This window comes from Rhincodon typus, chromosome 27 (genome assembly GCF_021869965.1).
Source record: "Rhincodon typus isolate 14 chromosome 27, sRhiTyp1.1, whole genome shotgun sequence".
In the NCBI taxonomy this organism is placed as follows: domain Eukaryota; kingdom Metazoa; phylum Chordata; class Chondrichthyes; order Orectolobiformes; family Rhincodontidae; genus Rhincodon; species Rhincodon typus.
In genome coordinates this window covers 31008660-31016043 of record NC_063358.1, presented here as the reverse complement: position 1 = coordinate 31016043, position 7384 = coordinate 31008660, and positions in this window count along the sequence as shown.

Here is a 7384-nt window from a genome sequence, read left to right as displayed (position 1 = left end):
CTGCTTGATGTGGAAAGTCTTCTTGGGGCCTGGGATGGGGGTGAGGGGGGAGGTGTAGGGGCAGGTGTAGCACTTCCTGCGGTTGCAGGGAAAAGTGCCGGGTGTTTTGGGGCTGGAGGGGAGTGTGGAGCGGACAAGGGAGTCACGGAGAGAGTGGTCCCTCCGGAAAGCAGATAAGGGTGGGGAGGGAAAAATGGAGTGGGGTCAGATTGCAGATGGCGGAAGTGTCGGAGGATGATGCGTTGGATCCGGAGGTTGGTGGGGTGGTACGTGAGGACGAGGGGGATTCTTTTCTGGTTGTTATTGTGGGGACGGGGTGTGAGGGATGAGTTGCGGGAAATGTGGGAGACACGGTGGAGGGCGTTCTCGACTACTGACGGGGGGAAGTTGCGGTCCTTGAAAAACGAGGACATCTGAGATGTATGGGAGTGGAATGCCTCATCCTGGGAGCAGATGCGGTGGAGGCGAAGTAATTGGGAATAGGGGATGGCATTTTTGCAGGAAGGTGGGTGGCAGGAGGTGTATTCTAGGTAGCTGCGGGAGTCGGTGGGCTTGAAATGGATATCGGTTTCCCCGCCTCCCTAACCTGTACTTCCTCCCACCTATCCCCTCGTCCCACCTCAAGCCGCACCCCATCTCCTACCTACTAACCTCATCCTGCCCCCTTGACCTGTCCGTCCTCTCTGGACTGACCTATCTCCTCCCTACCTCCCCACCTACACTCACCTTTACTGGCTCCATCCCCGCCTCTTTGACCTGTCTGTCTCCTCTCCACCTATCTTCTCCTCTATCCATCTTCTATCCGCCTCCCCCTCTCTCCCTATTTATTTCAGAACCCCCTTCCCCTCCCCCATTTCTGATGAAGGGTCTAGGCCCGAAACGTCAGCCTTCCTGCTCCTATGATGCTGCTTGGCCTGCTGTGTTCATCCAGCTCTACACCTTGTTATCTCAGATTTTCCAGCATCTGCAGTTCCTACTATCTCTGATTCAATTTCTTTTGTGTCAGTTGGCTGTAGTTTAGAATTCTGAAATTTGACCTGTGATCTCTGTAATTCCAGATGTCAATTTCTTAAAATAGTGGAATGATGGCATTTTTTTTCTTTAATCATTTGCAAATTCTCAAATCCTAGTGACAGCAACCCATTTCAAGCTCCAATTTGATGATAAAGGTTATTTTGATGATCGCTTCTTTTAATGATGGTGAGACATTTTCCACAGAGATCAATGAACTAACTTTAGCCCCAATTCATAAAGCTGTTTCTGATCGGCTGAAACACCATTAACTTAACTGCATATTCAAACGATTGGACTCTTTTAAAAAAAAGTCTTCTGCAATCGTACAGAATAGTCTGTTTTAGTAGATCAATTAAACAGATGTGAGTAGAGCAGCAGACGTCAGGATTCCCTGATACAGTATTCCTAAATACCTTTTGATTTTCAGACATTTTAGCCAGGCCTAAATAGTTTTGAAAGCACAAAGTCTTCCTTGGTAAACTTTGTGAAGTATTTACAAGATGGGACTTATGTTGTCACATTCTTGGACGTCTTCATATTGTTCATTTCCTTTTGTTTTTGCTTGCACTGTGTTCATTTGTTTCCCTCTAAATGTTAACAAACAAAGCTGAGCTCCAAACAATGAAAACTGTTGCTTTGTTGCCTTTGAATCACAAAAACCCCCTTGGGAAACCTTTTCTTTTTCTGTGATTTTTTTTGTGAGATACCATTAAATGCAATAAATGATGTCCTTGGAGTACAAACAAATCACTCAGTCATTCAGTTATAATAATAATTTTGCCTAATTCATTCACTATGTGCAGTGAAGTGCAGAAACATTTTTGCCTCAAATAAAAATAGCTACAATTGTTCTGTGAGCAAAGAGAAGATCCTTGTACCGAGTAGAATGTGTTTATTAAAAATTATTGCTTATTCTAATAGATTTCTGTTCACATATGAAATCTTGTACCTTTTGATTTCTACTCAATGGTAGGGGAGATACATGAAGCTGATATTAGCTGTGCTTGTGAAGATCAACATCTGCATTTCGATTCATCATTCTATGAAAAGTCTTGCAACAAATGAACAGTAAGTGGTAAATTGATTTTGAGAATTGAGCTGTCGGTTTACTTTCACAGTAATATTAAACTATGTGCAAGAGCTTTTAAGGAGCATTGAGCACTCTGTGTTCTGACCCATCCTTCTGAGCGTAATGGCTTCCCAATTCTGACTTCCACTGTGTATGTGCTGCTTGGAGAGAAGTATCCATTTTGATGCCACGAAAATGAGGCATTTTTACAGGATGAGACCTCCTATCTGAAGTTACCCTACCAAACTAACACACAGTCCATAGAGAAATTGTATGAACTGCAAAGCAATATCTTTAAATGTAATGTTTCATTTAAAAACAATATTAGAAGTGTGTTCTATGCTACGGAAGGACTCATAGTCCAAATTTGGACAAGAGCAGAATTGCCAGTGGCAGCGAAGATGACAATTGTCTTTGTTCAGTGTTTTCTAAGAAGGCAATGCAAACATCCACAAGATCAGTCAGTGTATCACTGAATAAAGCAGGTGACTGATGCCTGTCAGAGCAAGCAGTTAAATCACTTCTTCCAAGGACAAGCAGGAGAGAGTGACTGACATATTGAGAGCTCTAGGTTTTTATAGCTCAGTGATTAGCATTGCTGCCTCACATTGCCAGGGACCTGTGTTCAATTCCATCTTTGGGTGTCTGTCTGTGTGGAGTTTGCACATTCTCCCCATGTCTACGTAGGTTTCCTACGGGTACTTCGGTTTCTTCCCACAGTCCAAAGATGTGCAGGTTAGGTGGATTGGCCATGCTAAATTGCCCTAGGGTGTCCAAGGATGTGCCGGCTAGGTGGACTCACCATGGAAAACGTGGGATTACAGGGATAATGTAGAAATGCTCTTCGGAGGGTCGGTGTGGACTCGATGGGCTGAATGGTCAGCTTCCACACTGTAGGCATTCTATGAATCTACATTGCCTAAATTGGACGGTTGACAAATGACTGTGGCTGGGGACATTTGACTGTTTATCCGACAGATATTTTTGCTTTAAGTTTTTGAAAACTAAAATTCTCAAAAGTTCAGCATATCAATGAGCAAAAGAATTTACAAGAGGAATATAGACTGGAGCTGCTCAGGCAAAGATGGACGAGGTTACTGAACTCTCTCAAAAGGACATAAGCCTTCTATCAACACTTACCCGCTTATAACTGAGACATTCTAACTAACACCTGTTAGCGGTGTTCACAAATGTGCAAGTTGCTCCTTTGTCACTCAGCAAAATAATTTAAAAAGAGGATTATGCTCTTTAGGAACTGAATAATAGAATCAGGGAATGATTATAGCAGAGAAGGGAGAAAACTATTAAGCTCGACCCACTCCCCAGCCTTTTCCCCATAGTTCTGGATCTATTTAATTCAGATTATTATACAATTTTTTTTGAAAATTACAAATAAAGTTGCATCCATCTTACTCACAGGCAGTACATTCTTAACCCCTTGGTGAATAAAAAAAGAATTTTGTGAACGATCCTCATCTAAAGCACTAAATTTGACAAGCAGATAGCAAGGTGTACAGCTGGATGAACACAGCGGGCCAGGCAGCATCAGAGGAGCAGGAAAGCTGACGTTTCAAGTCTGGACCCTTCTTCAGAAATGGGGGAGGGGATGGGGGCTCTGAAATAAATAGAGAGAGGGGGAGGCCATGATAGAAGGTGGATAGAGGAGCAGATAGGTGGAGAGAAGATGGACAGGTCAAGGAGGTGGGGATGAAGCCAGTAAAGGTGAGTGTAGGTAGGGAGTTGGGATGGGGGTTGGTCAGTGAGGAGGGAGGGGCAGATAGGTGGGAGGGAAGACAGACAGGTCAAGGAGGTGGGGATGAGGCTAGTATGTAGGAAGTGGGGATGGGGGTTAGTCAGTGAGGTGGGAGGAGCAGAATATGAGGTGCTGTTCCTCCAGTCAGGGAAACCAAGCGGAGGCTTGGAGACCACTTTATGGAGCACCTACACTCGGTTCGTGACAAACGACAACACCTCCCAGTCGCGAACCACTTCAACTCCCCCTCCCACTCCTTGGACGACATGTCCATCCTGGGTCTCCTTCCAGTGCCACAACAATGCCACCCGAAGGCACCTCATATTCTGCTTGGGAACCCTGCAGCCCAATGGTCTCAATGTGTACTTTATTTCAGAGCCTCCTTCCCCTCCCCCATTTCTGAAGCAAGGTCCTGACCCGAAACATTAGCTTTCCTGCTCCTCTGATGCTGCCTGGCCTGCTGTGCTCATCCAGCTCTACACCTTGTTATCTCAGACTCCAGCATTGGCAGTTTGTATTAAATTTGACAAGCAGTTCTGTGGCCACATGTTAAACCTGCAATTAATGAGGGCTTCATCCTTAAAGTTGATAACACTTTAATATTAATCTTGTAAGATGTTCTAATTCCATGTTATAAATATTATGAATTATTGTAGAATTCACTGCAATTTATCTGCTGCTTCATGTTATTTATATAACTTTCATCTTACAATTGTTTTCAACTAAGCAAAATAATTATTGCATGATCTTTCAAAAGCTGGGGAAATGCGTGAAAAACAAAAGAAAAACCTATCAACAGTGTTTATAATCAAAAGTTTTTGTTGTTCCCATTCTAGCTTACACCTTCTGATGCATATGTATTGGACAGTATCAGTGTTCCCCTGATTGTAAAGGATGGTGGAGTCAGAGCCTGCTGACACTGACTGCAAGAACATATATAATTTAAATCCCAAATCATCTGTTCTGTCCATTGAGGTCCTGTGAAGAGGACTGATGCAAATATACACTCCTGAAGCATTTTTCCCACCATTGTGTAACTTGCCTAGATCTATCTGTATCTCAGCTGCAAGTTCATATATGTTTTCCAGTGAAAATCCATGCTAGTCACTGTTTCTGGCCACATTGTGATGCGCTCATAACGTACAATTTTATTTATGTCCAAATTGCTCAGGAAATTAAGAGGATTTAGTGATGTTTTGCAAGTTGTGAATCTCTAGATCATGCCGGTCGATCTGCACTGCTCCACCATTTGCATTGCACAAATGACAGCTCGCCCATTAGACTCCTGTTATTTTTAGAAATTGCTGCATTTTCACACAAATTGGTCATTAAACTTGTCGCGGAAAATTAACTGGTGTAATTAACAGTGTAAGTACCTTTTCAGCAAACTGATCATTGTTAATGCATTGCTTGTCGACCTACTGGGCCCAGGAATGGAACAAGTTAATTTGTGGAATATCATTTCCAGAGGTGGCAAACTTTTATTGAAGATGTAAAACGATGCCATTTTCATGCTTCTTAAGTTACTTTTTTCCTTTGTCTTATTTTTCAATCTTTCTAGTTTGTCGATTTTCCATCTTTCCAATTTTCTGTCTAAATTTGATTTGAACCCCTTCACTCTGAATCATCTTCCATTTCAGTTAATTGTCTGTTTCTTTCTCAGTCCTTAATTCTCATTGATTAAGGTATTACACTGTTGTTCCTGTCATTCACTCAAGACTTGGATGCCTCAAGGCCCTTCTTGTGCCACTATAAAGTCATGCTTCCCCCAAGTTATGCTGCAAAAAAGAAGTGGGCTGATAAGTACAGGGGCATAGGAAAAGTCTAACCATTGGGATATGTGCAAAATGTAGTCCAAGGTATGTATTCACATGTGTAACGAAATTAACCTTTCAACGGGATAAACCTGCTGAAAGGGGACTGCACATGTAGGAGCTGATTTGTGATCACAAGCAGCATTATTACAAGATAAAAATGCATAAATTCCTAAAATTACAGACAGTAATCAGAAATGAACTGGCCAGGAATACAGAAATAAACCAGTTCTGTAAGTGGGGTTGAAGATAGTCTAAAGGACAATTATGTTTTTTTTTGAATTGTGCTTTGTCCTCTTGAAATTCCAAGAATGAGTAGGCTGGATCTCTGTCATAGGCATAGAGATATACAGCATGGAAACAGACCCTTCGGTCCAACTTGTCCATGCTGACCAGATACCCTATATAAATCTAGTCTGATTTGCCAGCATTTGGCCCACATCCCTCTAAATCCTTCCTATTTATATACCCGTCTATATGCCTTTTAAATATTGTAATCGTACCAGCCTCCATCACTTCCTCTGGCAGCACATTCCACACACGCACCAGCCTCTGCATGAACAAAGTTGTCCCTTAGGTCCCTTTTATATGTATCTTCAATGATTTTCAAGTGATTAAAAATAAGGCAGCTTCGACAAAGATCAGGTTTTCTGTTCAGACAGATTACTGCTCAGGCAGTGAAGTTGAGATTACCCCTGTGTTTAATGTCGTACTGGTGGTGCAGATGCATACTGGAGAATTAGAAAAAGCTGACTTTATCCGCAAATAAAAATTAACTCAGAATTCTCTCAAGATATAAAGTTCATTGGCAGGACTGTTGTTCTCTTCTTAAATTCTGTTTTTATTGTCTTATTCTCTTGGACTTTTAACAGTATTTTAGGGAATTACATTCTGTAATTTATTCGTTGTTTTCTGTGAAACCATAATATAGTGGCTTTGTACATGATATACAAACAACTAATTACTGTACATTGAACCTGCAGTGGAATAGAAACTGTCAGAAACAAAGGTGCCTGGGAAATTTTGTTTCATGACATTTATGTGATGCATTTTGGAACCTCCTGCACTTCCACCATTTAATCTAAGGATAAGTTATTTCGGAATAATTGGAGATTGTTTAGTATTTAATATTCATACAACTGATTTCTTGCTTTATTTTTGCATTAGTAGGTAATAGAGGTCTGTAACAGTATCCATGAATACTTTGCTTGTGGCAAGCATTTAGAATTCTTCAGTTACATGGTTGACTCAGATTTATTCTAATTAGTCAAATGCTATGTGCTAATCAGCTATAATTAGCACTATTAACATGATACCAATCATATACTGAATATGTTTGAAGGGTTACTGCACAGTTTTTGAATTTATTTATAGAAATGTAGAAAAATTAACATCAGTGAAGTGAACAAATGCTTTTCTGTTATCCGTCTGTTTAATAGAATGGTGAATTTTGACTTCTGACTGACATACCAGAGAGTGCTTCATGCACTCCCATATATTTGGATCCTGCTTTGCATGATGTAAAAGCATAACAACACAAACAATAGATGTGCCAAGGTTGAAATTAAGCATTGTGATAAGCTCTTCCAGAACCATTGAACTCAATTAAATTAAATACGCGGTGATAGCAGGAACTGCAGATGCTGGAGAATCCGAGACAACAAGGTGCAGAGCTGGATGAACACAGCAGGCCAAGCAGCATCATAGGAGCAGAAAGGCTAACATTTCAGGCCT